The sequence below is a fragment of the Pleurodeles waltl genome, chromosome 5 (genome assembly GCF_031143425.1).
Source record: "Pleurodeles waltl isolate 20211129_DDA chromosome 5, aPleWal1.hap1.20221129, whole genome shotgun sequence".
Classification (NCBI taxonomy): domain Eukaryota; kingdom Metazoa; phylum Chordata; class Amphibia; order Caudata; family Salamandridae; genus Pleurodeles; species Pleurodeles waltl.
This window is the reverse complement of record NC_090444.1, coordinates 396,841,618-396,858,364: the sequence shown is the minus strand read 5'-3', so window position 1 is coordinate 396,858,364 and position 16,747 is coordinate 396,841,618.

The window sequence follows — 16,747 nt, the reverse complement described above, 5'->3', positions numbered from 1 at the left end:
AGAAAAGAGGGTTTGGCTACCTAGGAGAGAGGATAGGCTAGCAACACCTGAAGGAGCCTATCACAAGGAGTCTCTGACGTCACCTGGTGGCACTGGCCACTCAGAGCAGTCCAGTGTGCCAGCAGCACCTCTGTTTTCAAGATGGCAGAGGTCTGGAGCACACTGGAGGAGCTCTGGACACCTCCCAGGGGAGGTGCAGGTCAGGGGAGTGGTCACTCCCCTTTCCTTTGTCCAGTTTCGCGCCAGAGCAGGGCTAAGGGGTCCCCTGAACCGGTGTAGACTGGCTTATGCAGAATTGGGCACATCTGTGCCCAACAAAGCATTTCCAGAGGCTGGGGGAGGCTACTCCTCCCCTGCCTTCACACCATTTTCCAAAGGGAGAGGGTGTAACACCCTCTCTCAGAGGAAGTCCTTTGTTCTGCCATCCTGGGCCAGGCCTGGCTGGGCCCCAGGAGGGCAGATGCCTGTCTGAGGGGTTGGCAGCAGCAGCAGCTGCAGTGAAACCCCAGGAAGGGCAGTTTGGCAGTACCAGGGTCTGTGCTACAGACCACTGGGATCATGGGATTGTGCCAACTATGCCAGGATGGTATAGAGGGGGCAATTCCATGATCATAGACATGTTACATGGCCATATTCGGAGTTACCATTGTGAAGCTACATATAGGTAGTGACCTATATGTAGTGCACGCGTGTAATGGTGTCCCCGCACTCACAAAGTTCAGGGAATTGGCTCTGAACAATGTGGGGGCACCTTGGCTAGTGCCAGGGTGCCCTCACACTAAGTAACTTTGCACCTAACCTTTACCAGGTAAAGGTTAGACATATAGGTGACTTATAAGTTACTTAAGTGCAGTGTAAAATGGCTGTGAAATAACGTGGACGTTATTTCACTCAGGCTGCAGTGGCAGGCCTGTGTAAGAATTGTCAGAGCTCCCTATGGGTGGCAAAAGAAATGCTGCAGCCCATAGGGATCTCCTGGAACCCCAATACCCTGGGTACCTCAGTACCATATACTAGGGAATTATAAGGGTGTTCCAGTAAGCCAATGTAAATTGGTAAAATTGATCACTAGCCTGTTAGTGACAATTTTAAATAAATGAGAGAGCATAACCACTGAGGTTCTGGTTAGCAGAGCCTCAGTGAGACAGATAGGCACCACACAGGGAACACATACATATAGGCCACAAACTTATGAGCACTGGGGTCCTGACTAGCAGGGTCCCAGTGACACATAACAAACATACTGAAAACATGGGGTTTTCACTATGAGCACTGGGCCCTGGCTAGCAGGATCCCAGTGAGACAGTGAAAATACCCTGACATACACTCACAAACAGGCCAAAAGTGGGGGTAACAAGGCTAGAAAGAGGCTACTTTCTCACACCATCCCCCACCAGGAATTATTTTGGGGGCCTTTTGAGAACTCCTTATCTTTAAGTTTTTCTCCCCCCTCTTTCTTCTGTTGGGAACCCTGACCACCTTAGTGGGTGTCCCCTCCAGATGCCTTCTTGCTCTCTCAGAATCAAGTCATATAACCCTTTGTAATCATCTACTTTGCTGCCCCACACCCATCCATCCAGTGCATTATTGGAGAAATCATAACAATCTACCCAAGTTTGTGTGGAAAGTTTGGTGCTGTCCCTAAACGTTTGACGGTATTTCTCAGGGGTCAGTCCAAACTTGGCCAGTAAAGCGGCTTTCATGGGTGCATAGACATATCTTGTGCAGCTAGTAAAAGAAGTGTGTCCCTCCCCACTGCTGGTACATAAAACCACAAAGCCGCCCCCAGTGCTCCTCAGAGGCCCCATGGGCCCTTAGTGCAACTTCATAGACAGCCAGCCACTTGTCAATGTCATCTCCCACCTCAAACCTTGCCACCACATTCTTGGGTATACGAACCTTTTTCTCCCTGTCAGGTCCTGCATGTATGATGCCACTCAATCAATGTATGAGGGCAGCCCCAATGTTAGCCTATGAAGGGAGCAGGCCTCACAGCAGTGTCAAAACGAATTTAGTAGTTTTACATGACCAGGACATGTAAACTACATACGTACATGTCCTGCCTTTTGCCTACACAGCACCCTGCCCTATGGGTTACCTAGGGCATACCTTAGGGGTGTCTTATATGTAGAAAAAGAGGAGCTTTAGGCTTGACAAGTACTTTTAAATGCCAAGTCGAATTGGCAGTGAAACTGCACATACAGGCCTTGCAATGGCAGGCCTAAGACAAGGTTAAGGGGCTACTTAAGTGGGTGGTACAATCAGTTCTGCAGGTCCACTAGTAGCATTTAATCTACAGGCCCTGGGCACACATAGTGCACTCTACTAGGGACATATAAGTAAGTTAAATAGTCCAATTGGGTATGATCTAATGTTACCATGTTTAAAGGGAGAAAGCAAATGCACTTTAGCACTGGTTAACAGTGGTAAAGTGTGCAGAGTCTTAACACCAGCAAAAACAGTATCTAAAAAATGGAGGGAGGCAGGAAAAAAGTTAGTAGTGACCACCCTAAGGCTGTTAGGTCTAACACCACGGATTTAATCTTCGAAGAGGATGGTCACTGAAAAACAGTCTCAATAAAGGAATGGTCAAATTTGCAAATATTTAGAGGAAGATATCCTATTTTATCTTTGTTTATTTCATACCCAGAGACTTCAGAAAATGAAGATAAATGACGATATTTCATTAAGTAATGCTGTTAAAGATGTTTCTGGAGATGAAAGAAATAGGAGAACATCATCTGCATATATTGCTAGTTTTAAGTGTTGATCACCATAACGAGAGTCAGAAAAGGACAACTTCAGTCAGATGCAGGAAAAAAGAGGTTCAAGAGCAAGGACAAATAATAAGGGGAAAAGAGGACAACCCTGTCTAACCCCCTGTTGAAGTGAAAATTATGGAGAAACTACACCACTAACTAGGGCAGAAGCACATGGACATTGGCAAAGAAAGGAAATAAGGGCAATTATTTAGGGGCCAAGACCACGCCAACCTAAAGATTTCAACATGAAATCCTAATTAATCCTATCAAATGTTTTCTATACACCCATTGTTACTTCTGCAAGTGGAGTTTTAAGAAGAGAAGATTTACAGAGTATGTTGAGAAAAAGTCTAGTGTCATCCAATGGCAATCACCCTTTGATGAATCCTGATTGCTCTTTCCCAATTAGATGTGCTAGAAAGGATTCTAAAAGAAGTGCTATTAGTTTTGTAGATTTGTATGGTCCACATTTACAATTTTTGTGTGTAAGACAGTTTGTAGCTTCTTGGAAAGTCCTGGAAGTGGAACCAGAATCAATGAAGTGGTGAAACATATGGGACAAGTAAGGAACAATTATGTTTGAAAAATGTAAAAATAATTCTACAGTAAAGCCATCTGGTCTTGGCGTTTTTCCTTTTTTCACTGATTTTAATGCTCCAGAAATCTCATTCAGGGTAAGATTGTGCTCTCTAAAAGTAAAGTCTAAGTGAGAGGAATTAGAGTCAGGGGTTCGGTCTAAATAGCTTTCAAAATGAGAAGGTAATACTGTGGCTTCAGTGGTGTAAAAGGTTTTATAAAAATGTTCCAATTAATCTAGAATATCTGTGCATTTAGTAAGTGGACCGACCTGAGATGTGAGCAGGGAATCAATTTTACATTTTTGCTTGTAAACTTTCAAATAATTAGCTAGTAATTTACCATCTGTATTCCTTAGTCCATAATAACAAGATTCCTCCTCAACAAGATGGAAGAGGCATGATTAGTGGATACAGTATTAAAATGTAATTTAGCCTTCAGCAAATAGTAAAGGTCAGTATTTAATTTATATGAAAAATATTGTTATTCTAAGGTTTAAATGGAAGATAGCAACTCCTTGTATTCCTTGTTATTAATTTTCATTTTCTTGGATGTATAATCTATAATAAATCCAAGTGAAGCTGCTTTTAGGTATCCTACAACAAAGTGGGTGGGATGGTGTAGTGGAAGAATCATTGATGAAGAAAAATTTAAATAAATAAAAGAAATGGAAAATTGTGTGTCTTACAACAAGGGATGGCTAAATCTCCATCTATGAAATTTAAGTTGTGGAATAACCAAGTCTAAATTCGGAACAACAATGGTGTGATCTGACAGTTCTATGGACTAATAGATGATTGTATCATGAGTTGCGGACAAGGTTTAGAAACAAAAATGTGATCCAATCCTGTAAGGGTACCGTGGCTTGTGGAGTAAAAGGTTTAATCACAGATTCAACTAAGGCACCTTGGGAAATAGTGGAATTAAATTATTTATGAATTCTGTAGGGAAAACATTGAACTTGAGATTGTCTATCTAAAATGGGGCCATAATCTTAAATAAGGTATGTGTCATTATATTGTATGCATTTTTTTGCTATTACAGGCCAAAAAGTGTACTCAGATTGGGTTGGGGCATAGATATTCATAACAGTTAAAGGGATGTTGTTGATTAAAAGTTTAATAACGATCCATCTACCTAATTCAACTTTTTCTTGAGAGAGTACAACAAGATAAAGGTTTTTCTTACATTGAATAACAAATATTTTTAATGTGAAAGCTAGGAAACACAACTTCCTACCCACCCACGTTTGAGTTTCAGTGCTTCAGAATCATTAAGGTGAGATTCCTGAAGCAAGACTAAGGGCCTTTGCATTTAGAAGTCAGACACCATCACAAACCTGACAGGTATCCCATCCGCCGTCTTACGATTCCCATAGGATAAAATGGGATCTTAATACGTCTGACGGAATATCTGTCACATTTGTGATGGAGTATTCCCTCTTTCTACTTCTAAATCAGGCCTTACATTTGGTGTATACTTGACCAAGTGGGATAACGCTCTCTGTTGCTTGATTGGATTATTTAAATATTTATTATTCCATGTAAACACTCTAATTATATGAAAGAAAGAAAATGTATAAAAAATGAGGATTATCCAATATCCAGCAATACTTTGATGTATTCAGAAATACTTTGATAAGAACCTAGAACAGTAACTAAGAAAAAGAAAAACGTAAAACAGGGTAGATGATGATCCAAATGGAAAAAGGGGAAAGGGATGGAAAAGAAGAAGAAGAGGGAGAAAAGATAACAAAAGGAGTCAGTGCATGCCAAAAACTGACAACTGAAAACACATACCTGAATAACTGACAGGAAGGAGAATGGAGTGGTACAACACAGATGATGATGGAACATCTGACAAGGGGATCACATACCAAAGCGGAACAGCATGTAACTAGGAGGGGCAGTTCAACATAGTAGATAGTTGATGCAATCTGTAAGGAGAGAATTTGTTTTATTATGAATAAAACAACAATAGGATAAATAGGTACAAATTCAAGACAATAAACACAGTATAACAATGTTAATGTGTAGATGGATCAGCTGTGTCCATAGTGTCTGCCGAGTGAGAGTTTATTCATTTTTTAGGGTTAGCTGCTTTTTCATACAAAGTAGTCTTATTTTGGTGAGTGACCTTAAAGAGGCATGGGTGAAAGAGGCCATAGCAGGCATCTAGATTGCGTAATGTAGTGGGTAGATTAAGGAATTATTTCCTTCTGGCACCATTTGTATTGGAGACATCTTGTGAAATAAATATGTTCCTGCCGACCATGTAATTTTGTTGTTTTGACTTGGTAGCATGCAAAACGTTCAGAAGATACATTAACTCTAAAAAGAAGATATTGACTCTAGGTTTAGATGATGGTACGGCAGAAGTAAGACGAGGACCAGTCTATGTGCTCTCTGTCTTTTGAGTTTAGTGGAAGAAGGTAAATCTAGAAGTTGTGGAAGGAAAGTAAAAAAAAAGGGGAAAGGATTATCTCCTTCTGTACTTTCAAAAAGACCATAAATATGAAGAATATTACATCTATTTCTGTTTTCCAAATCCTTTGCATGCTTCTTCAGTTGGGACTTCCTTCTCCAAAATTACAATTTTATTTGACTCATCCTGTAGATCATTGACTTGGTGCTCCACTAAGGACTTTCTTGTTTCCATGAGGGACCATTTATCATCAAGATGTTGAATACCCTTATTAGTTTCCTCAACAAAAGGATGAATGGCTTGCATTTCTTCCAGTAAAATCTCCTAAGATATGGGAGATGGTGACTTCTCAGGTAATCCTGCTTGAATCTTTTGTTTGTGAAAGAAGGTGACTGAGTCTTCAATGAAGATAAAGGCACAGACACAGAGTGATGCACCATTTCAATGATGGACGCCAATTGATCCATCAAAGAGTTGGTAGAAGAGGATGGCAAGGGAGTTTTGGGTGCAGACTGAATTGTCAAATTGATATTTAGGAGTCATTTCTTTAGTCTACCCATGTAACACCTGTAAATAGGAAATTTATAGAATGTTACATCCAAGTAATATAAAAACTACAACTGTAATGTGGTAATTGAAAAAAAAACAGCATATGGTGACAGAAATGAGCTGCACTGTATTGCCCATTATCAATGAAGTAGTGCCCTACAAACACCCAGAAAGCATTTTTGTACCTTGCCAAGGGTATTAAGTACTATTAAAATGAAAACTCAATAAAATGCAATTGCACTATTCCATTGTCATCACGAATGCAGGAGCATTAAAGCATTAAAGTATTAGAATGTTCATGGGTAAGCTGCTTCACATGTTGGAGGATGAAACAAGGTGCAGGTGAAAAAAAGCTGGACCGCTGCAGAAAAGCAGGCTTATTTGAAGGTTTTAGCAGATGTGCACTCTACATAATGAGCTTGCGTTGTATACCTCACATTGCGTAATGAGGAAATGGACTCAAGAGAGTAAGCGCAATCACCTCAGCAGCATCGGCCGCAAAGTTGGAAAGAAGTACAGCTCCATGCACCTGGCAAACAACAAATAAATACTCTCCTGATGCTCTGACCACCAAATCACCAGTCCACTCAGTGATAATGCATATCTTTCATTGCAAAAACATGATGCAGGTTCAGTTATGTGGCCAAACTCCCCAGTCAATCAGCCATCACCAGTAGTGCTGAAGCCACACCCCCAAAATACAATCATTTTAATAAATGTTTTGAAAATGCTTTATGTATCTTTCTTCTGATTACCTTGGGCATACAATAGTGACTAACGAAAGGTTTTGATCTGTTGATTGCCAGACTCACGGGGATGGTCGGACCGCCACACTCCAAGCAATCTGACTGCCACATTACAACCCCGGCGGTCAGACCCCCAAGGGACCATTGTACCCGCCAGGAACATGGTTCCCGATGGCCTAAAGGCAGTCTGAGTTGTACTCAGCCACAGCGGTGCTGAACTCAGTGCCGCCTGGCTGATTACAACTAAGCCTTCTTCCAGCCTTTCCATGGCAGGGAACCTGCCATGGAAAGGCTGGCAGAAAGCCAGTGCTGGGGGACCCCCTGCCCAGCACCATCGGAATGCACACATTCAAATGGTACTGTTGTGCTGCTGTATTGGCCTCGGCTCCTTTAAAGGTTCTGAGACCAATATCATAGAACTGTTCCCGCTGGTCAGCCTGGCGGGAATGCGTAATACAATGTTCCCATCAGTCTGACCAGCAAGAACATTGTAATACGCTTGGGATGGGTGATGCTACCGGTATGACGGTGGCGTCCTCCCCGCGAGTTTGGCTGTCAGCTCGTCTGACCACCAAAATTGTAATCAGGCCCAGAGTGTCATGGTCAAGGTTGCCAACAATATCTTTACTCTGGTCAGTTTAGGGGTTGGATGTGGACTTGTGAGTTAGCCGACATCAACACTTACTGATTATATATATATATATATATATATATATATACTAATTCTCTGTATTGTGAAGTGTGTGCTGGTTTAATACACAGCCCTGCCATATTTGTAGGATCATATAACAACACTTTTTGGGGAATAGTATTCTGATTTTGGTGCTTACTGCAGCAAAATGTGCATTTTCCAGGGGCCCTTAAAGTGTTTTTAATTCCAGCAGATTTGACTTGTCAAAATGTATGAAGGTTTTAGTCTTTATGGGTGCTGGTAATTATTGGCTGCAATAAACAGCTGTCCACTTGTAGGTAAGTTACCTGTACCAACCGGTGTTCACACATGGATCACAATTTAATGGGTCTTTTGTCTGATACTGTGCTTCCTGTAGTTTTGTTCTGCAACAGCCCCGCCCCCCCCACCCCAAACAAAAAACTCGCACTTTGGCTTCCCTTTCTTTAATACAATTCGCACGACTATTCTTGCAGAGGAGTCCACAGTTCGAGCATACAGCGTGAGCAAGTGTGAGTCCACATTGATCTCTGCGTCCACCCACCGGGTGATTTCTCTTACTATAGAGGGCTACACTCTTGCTTTGGAGCAGAATTAAAATACTCTCAGGTCCCACTCACCTGTTTTGTCTGTGCAGCGCGAGTGCTCATCTGAAATGGATTTTACTGGCCTCACTCTTTATCAATTGTGTGCTGCCTCCTTGCTAAAGTGAGATACAGTGATCCCTCTAGCCTAGAGGCTCTAGGGCTACTACGAGACAGCCTTTGTATGGGACTGTTTGCAAAAGCAGAATACAATGCACAATCTAACAATCTTGCTCTGTCTACTGTCTCGGTAATCTAACATGGAGGAATGTGAAACTGAGTCTAGCTAATAATACGGATGCACACATGCCCTCTTTTACCACTTTCGGTGAGAATGTGTGAGGTTTCATTCAATATTTTGGCAAGAATCAAGCGGTGTTTTGCATTGTCTTTTTTTTTCAGAAAGTACTTCTTGGGTAGTAGCGACCTTTATACAAAAAGTATTTCGACTGTTCATTAGCTAATTAATTTCCACATGCAGGTTCGAATGTGCAGCTTTCTTCTACTGTAGGCACTCATCTGCTCTGCTGCAGATTTAACATATGTGAATAATAAGTGAGTTGACTGATTCGGCTTGATTAGGGCCGATTCCCCTGACTTTCGGACATAGGGAACCTATGACACCCGCTCCTACACGTTTCAACGTCCCTCCTCCAACCTGGTTCCCCAACACCTGATAGGACCCGTGGCACCCAATATAAACCGTCACTGAGGTGTTCAATATTTTTGGATTCAATAGTTAATTCCTGTCACTAGTTTTTGGGAACGTGCAGATGCTGGTGTTTGCAATACAGTTACAGTAAAAAACGGACATGCATTCCCCTCCACCCGCTAGTAAATGCCAACTGGTTTCACCTGCGAATAATAACCACAAATCTCTTAATTCTGATATATGAAGCAACTGGGGTTTCAGCAGATAGTGTAATTTATTGCCCCCTCGTGATGGGGGCCATAGCTTGGATAAATATCCAACTATATAGTAAATTCGTTTCTCCAATGGAGTCACGTTGCTGGTTTTGTTACACAAGTGCAAAGTCTTAGTGGGTACAAAGAAACGAAGGTCATTGTAAAAAAAGAAAGAAACACTTATGAAATAGTTTCTTTAGTTGTTTGTCTGTAGCGACAAGGGGATGTGAGCCTGGGCAAGGTATATCGATTTAGGTTTTCAGTTTAATAATTTGTAGAAACATTTCAACTTTGCTCTATGCAAGATCTAGGATAAGCACAGAAACATCCAACATTACATCACAAGGAATGAATCGCCTCCCATGTGAATGATGTGACATACTGTATACTACAATATGCACTTTGTGAAAATTACATATAATGTACAACACTTAAATCTCATTTTATTGAGTTCGTCAATTTAATATTGTAGTTGATGCTTTGTGTGACTGCTAAGTACAGCAGTTCATTGTAAGTTCTGTGTACTACTAAACATCCTGAAACTCGCTAAATGTAGACACACTAACTAATTACTGCGTTTGTGAAAACGGTCAGCCAACCACTTACGAGGCATGCTTAGTAGACTGGCGTGGTGGACGATTTTGTCTGTTTACGCACCAGCCAGCTGGCAGCATTAGGTCGTAGAAGAGCAACTGGCAGCTTAAACAATTCTAGCTATCTGCACAAGCTACACGGGAATTCCAAAATCTACTGCTTTTCCCTACCGTGGGATCTTGGTATGCTCCTCTCCATTACAAATGAAGTGGCCACATTTACCCAGAAACCACACTAATGTAAAACACTTCCCTAATAAAGACATGTTCTATATTAGGAAGCAGATCTAGATTCTCCAAATACACTGGGACACTTCACGAAAACCCTTGGCACCAGTTTAATGCCACCGGGTGCCAGAAGTACCATTTTTGTATGCTTGCATCTCACGCAAAGAATATCAAAAGTTTTTGTGCTTGTGTTTAATACAGGGGTTGATACTTTGTGGAAGCAGTAAGAATTGTAGCCATTGGAACATTTTATTCTCGATGAGTATTAAGAAGGGCTTGCAAGGCTAGTCACATTGTAACATTTTTGCAAGCACAAATGTCACACTCAAGGTTGAGTAGGTTTTGTATTCTCGACCGACTGTTGGGACTGTGATCACTCATAAGAAGTGTTTAGCAGGGTGCATCCCAATGTGGCAAGAGCCAAACAATTTCCAGTATAATAGGCGTGATTAATAAAGATTACGGTGTGCGGTATTTCAAGTTTGCTCACAGTAGACATCGGATACCGCTCACTGCCATGAATACTGAGATGGGTTGGCTCATCAGAAACTGTGTGGCATACACGACTCAGAGTATAGAACGCTGCATGGGCATCACCACATTCTGGGAGGTGTACAAATCCGGCAGATTGGATATTTTAAAATACTAAGAAAAAAACGAATTGAATAGTTCACTTTCACCAGGATCTTTAAATATGCAAAAAAAAAATATATATGCCTTGTTTCCACAAAGCCCAAACATTTTTACGTACAGTTTAATCCATACCCGCTACTGTGATGCTGCCCACTCACAAACCAAGATCGGGTATTACTCTACTCAGAATGAATCCCTGTATGAGGCATTCCTTGCTCGAACCATGACCGAAAATTACTCAAGCATTCTAAATGGCAGAAAAATGGAAATTGCTTGAGATAAGAAAAATATAACAATTGTGATTTCACAAAATACATTCTGGAATATACAGAAGTAAAAAATGTGCACATTTTATGTATCATGGGGAAGGCAAAACTACGGAAAACAATAAATAGCAACCATTCACACATAACATTTACTTAGTGACCAAGTATCAGCAGGAAATTGTATTTCAGGGAAAGGATTTTTATTTTATAAATCATATTTTCATTTGTGTTAGTCTGTTTAGTTCGAGTATGGATTAGAGTTTGGCCTGACATCCATTGTTTGATTTTCTCCAAATCATTTTGCTTTCACTCTTTTGCTGAATTCGTTTTTGTTGGCCTGAGGACTCTGCACACTTTACCACTGCGATCCAGGGCAAAAGTGCTTGTGCAGTCTTCTTTAGTCATGACGAAATTTTGTAAGTCAAGTTGGTACATTTAATTTATATATAAGTTCCTAGTAAAGTAGTACTACAGGTACCAAGAGCCTGTGAATTAAATCCTACTAGCAGGTCTGCATCACTGATTGTGCCTCCCACTTAGGAATCCTTTTAAAACATGTACCAGGCCTGCCTTTGCAGACTGTGTGTGCAATTTTAGACTGTCATTATGACCTGGCAAAGAAACCTTTGCCAAACGTAAACCTTTTTTTTTAATACATACAGGTCACCCCTGAGGCAGGCCTGAAACAGTCCATAGGGCAAGGTGCATTGTATTAAAAAAGTTAGACATGTACCTTTAAGTTTTACATGTCCCAGTAGTAAAAAAACTCTCACACTTGTTTTCCACTATTGCAAGGCCTACCTGTTCCGCAGCATAACATTAAGTTACCTTATTACATTTAATAAGTTATATCTTCTGTTTGGGAACAAAGGGGAATATCCTGTTCGGTGTCTGGGGAATTGTCATTTAAAACCCTCTTTGAATGTGAAGTCGAATTTTGAGTCACAATTCTGAAAATGCCACTTTTATAAAGTTAGCATTTTATTGCCGTGACTATTTGCTGCCTTCAGCCTTTATCCTGGGTCACATAACTAGGTGTAGTTGGCAGTTGGCCTTTGTGCATTCCTCCCAGACAGTTTCACGATAGAGGTTCTGGGTGATGGCAGGATGGGTCATATCTGACAGGATGGGGGACAGAGCTGCCATTTACCACATTTGCACATTACTGGCCTGGCTAGCACACAAAGGACTTTATCATAACCTATTGTGCCGCCAGACAGACAGGGACTAGGGCACGGGCTGGAAATTCCACACACTTCTGCAAGGGCAAAACTCCAGAAGCTTCTCCCACTTCAAAGGAGGAACCAGGTATACAAATAGGACTCTCAGACCAAGTCATTAGTACACTCTTGAACCTGTGGATAGTAGAGAAGAAGCCCCCCTGCTGCCCTGCTGCTGGAGTCCTGCCCTGCTTAACATAAAGGAAGGTTGGACTTGCACCCTCCATCCCATGCTGAAGTGACTTCATGGGTCAGTCAGCTGATCTTCTGTTATGAACTACAGAGACACAACAAGCTCCAGAGGCCTCTCTGTAATGGCCAAGCTGAACTGCTGCAACTGGACCTACCTGGATCTACAACAGGACCTGCCTGAGCCTTGCTGGCTTCTGCTCGAGTGAGTTTTTGATCCCCAAGAGGTGCCACACAAGTCCCAGACCCTTGGTGTGGCATCAGTTGTGCTCTTCCTAAAAGGAAAGGAGAAATCCTGAGGTTTTGGGCTCTATGCAACCATGAATGCACCCGTTTACACCAAAATATTGCCACCCACACTAACCTCCAATGCGCTGCTTCAGTGAACCTGACTCTTCATGCTACAGTGACTGCCAGCGACAACTGGCAATGCGAGATCTGCACTTCACGCTACAGCATCAACAGCCTGAGGTGACCACTCATACAAATCTCCAACAACAACCATCCATGACTCCCAACAGGCTCTTTGAGCTAAAGCAATGACCACACAGGATGCTCAGTCTTCTCTTTGCACTACAGGGATGGCCATCCACAAAGCTCTCCCTGCTCCTCGTAGCCTTCTCCACCGATAATGGGTCTCTTTGCAGTGGACTTTGAGAAGGTTGTTTTTCAGCAGGGCTAACCTGGTTTCTGTACCCAATCCACACTCCTTTACAATACATTACACATTTAAGAGTGTCGGCTCTAGCTCAAACACTTTGGCCCTCATTATAGAGTTTGGCAGATGGGAAAACCCGTCCGTCAAACTCCCGACAGGGTGGCCGCCACCATACTGGTGACCACACCCCCGAACCTATTAGGAGCTTCCCACTAGGCCAGCGGGTGGAAACCTAGGTTTCCGCCAAACGGCCTAGCGGGAAATAGGCTACAGCATTGTCTCCATGCCCCCTTCACCTGTTCTCTTCCAGCCTTTTCATGGCAGTTTTACTGCCGTGAAAAGGCTGCAGAGAACAAAGTCATAATCCACACAGCAGTGTTGCATGCAGCGCTGCCGTGGTGGTTTACGATCTCCATCACCCTCAGGCCATCGGGACCAATGATCCAGGTGGTGCTGGCGGAACGCTGTTGGTCTAACCGCCAGGGTCTTTATGTGGCGAAAATGGTTGCTGTGCATCATGATGCAGGTACACATGTGCAAACGCACTGACGACATTCTTGCAAAGGCTTGATGCACGTGCATATGATGCTAAATGCTTATGTATGTATCAGTATCCATCTTGACATGGATTTCTTTAATAAAAAACCTATTCCAAGATAGCTGGCCAAGTGCCTGCTTGCATGCACGGGCACCGTGACACCCTAGCAGCCATTTTGGCATTAGCAAATGCCAATGCAACCAAGCCTCTGCAAAGCCAATACTTCAGCTCTTTTAAGGTGAAACGTGTTGAGTTTGGTAATGATTGTTTCTTATAGGCTTTACGGATGTGGCAAATTTTTCCTGGAAAAAAATGCATGTTACAAATGAATTAGGCTTAACTGTATGCTAACGTGAAACACATTAACTCTTTACAGTGTATATCTAGGTGGCTTAGAGTGTACAGAACTAATATTCTGACTGATGATGTCAACTAACAAGTTGTGTGTGAAACTGCCATACAATTATAGAAGAAGACTGACATTAGTCACACCAACACAAATAATAGAAACACAACAGAGAGGGATGTTCCATTCTCCTGACAGAAGGCTAAGTATAGAACAAGATTGGAAAGAACGAGGAAGCAAAACTGGCTACAGCTGCTTATCTGTTGAGCACCTCTCTGACAGACAAAGGCATTGTGAGCGCTTTAGAGTGCAGAGACTGTACAGCAGCTCCTTCTCCTCTCTTCCTAAAGAATCATTGGGTAGAAAGGCACCCAGAAACATATTGCTAGAGTAGATATGCTCGAGTGCCATTATCCAAATTCATCTATGTGTGTGTGTGTATGTGTGTATAAATAATAAATATATATATATATATATATATATATATATATTTATATATATACCAAAAACGAAGTTGTCCTCATGTGAAAGCGCACTCCCAACAGGTTATATAAACGAGAAGAAAAAGCAAAGCCAGCAACTCACAGTGAATTCTTTAAGCAGTTTCATTATTCCAGGCCTTAAGTTATAAAATCATCTCTGGACACGTGTTTCTAGGTCAATCCTTTCTTCAGCAGAGAAAAATATAAATGTGTTTCACCCTCATAGGTGCAGCCAGTGCTGGAAGTGTTCCAGGCATTTCTTTCCAACTGAAAAGACAGGCATGGCTTCAGCTTGTCTAATTACAGGCACCTGATTAGTCTCTTTAAATACCAGTCCGCCCCAGTGGGCCTCTCAAGTGAGCAGTGCATGCTGGTTGTGGTGGTCCTGCAATTTTTTCATTTTGCCCCAAGTGGGTTGCTGGAGCCAAACGAAATAATGAACCAAAGTGCAAAACCTTTGTAGGCGAATCCAAAGTAAAATTGTCAGATTTGCTGTGAATATCCCAACCTGACTGCTCTTATGTGACAATCCATTTTTAGTCACACAGACCTGCTACGATGTGCAGTGGTGCTGCTTTCCCGACTGGACAGGCCGGTTAAATATAAAAAACGAAGTTGTCCTCATGTGAAAGCGCACTCCCAACAGGTTATATAAACGGGAAGAAAAAGCAAAGCCAGCAACTCACAGTGAATTCTTTAAGCAGTTTCATTATTCCACGCCTTAAGTTATAAAATCATCTCTGGACACGTGTTTCTAGGTCAATCCTTTCTTCAGCAGAGAAAAATATAAATGTGTTTCACCCTCATAGGTGTAGCCAGTGCTGGAAGTGTTCCAGGCATTTCTTTCCAACTGAAAAGACTGGCATGGCTTCAGCTTGTCTAATTACAGGCACCTGATTAGTCTCTTTAAATACCAGTCCGCCTCAGTGGGCCTCTCAAGTGAGCAGTGCATGCTGGTTGTGGTGGTCCTGCAATTTTTTCATTTTGCCCCAAATGGGTTGCTGGAGCCAAACGAAATAATGAACCAAAGTGCAAAACCTTTGTAGGCGAATCCAAAGTAAAATTGTCAGATTTGCTGTGAATATCCCAACCTGACTGCTCTTATGTGACAATCCATTTTTAGTCACACAGACCTGCTACGATGTGCAGTGGTGCTGCTTTCCCGACTGGACAGGCCGGTTAAATATCAAAACGAAGTTGTCCTCTTGTGAAAGCGCACTCCCAACAGGTTATATAAACGGGAAGAAAAAGCAAAGCCAGCAACTCACAGTGAATTCTTTAAGCAGTTTCATTATTCCAGGCCTTAAGTTATAAAATCATCTCTGGACACGTGTTTATATATATGTACTCCACATAAAATTCAAATGCTGGCACTCTATGCAGATTACTGTCCTTTATTCATATCCAAATTTCATATCATGTAAAAAAATCCATATTGACACAGAAACAAAAATAGGGTGACGCGTTTCAACCATCATGGTCTTCCTCCTTGGCCCCTCAAGTATACAGCTCATGTGACCCGTCCTAATCTCTATATATCCACTGACCTATTGTATAGACATAGAAAAAAAATCTTTTTTTTTTTTATTAATATTTATTTTCGTGTGTTTTGTTGTTGTTTCTGTTATTTTCTTTTCCTTTCCCCTTTCTCTTCCTTTACCGTGTGGATTCTATATCTCATTGTAACTCTAAAATAGTAATTGTCCAAATACCTAATTTATCACTGTTATTTATTATTTTAACCTAACCATCAAAACTGACCTATTAAACAATATATTAATGTATTTTCAACATTGTTAATTGAACTAGTAGGGTGACCACATGAATTACTGTCAAAATAAAGAATAGCACTAAAAATAAAAGGATCTGAAACCCTTAACCAATTCTCTCATATCTCAACAAAGTCTGACTAACCAATGTGAACAAAAAGTTCTTCATCCTTGTTCAATCCCCAAGGGTGTCGACAGTTTAGTCGAATAATGTATTCCGATTCCAACTTCCTCAATTGTTTTTCTCTGTCACCCCCACCCTTGGAAGTTGGATAAGATGAAATTCTTTGGTATCGACAGGGTCGTGGGTACCCCACATATATAATATATAAGGATTTCATCGTACAATGTTACATTTTGAGAGGATAATATCACGCAGCAAATGCCGAGTTTGACAGTACTGAAAAGATTGCTCCTTTACAAGTTCTGAACTTTAACGCAGTGACTCGATACTTTGGGGGTCATTCCGACCCTGGCGGTCCATGACCGCCAGGGCCGGGGACCGCGGAAGCACTGCCAACAGGCTGGCGGTGCTTCCAGGGCCATTCTGACCGCGGCGGTTAAGCAGCGGTCAGAAAAGGGCAACCGGCGGTTTCCCGCCGGTTTAC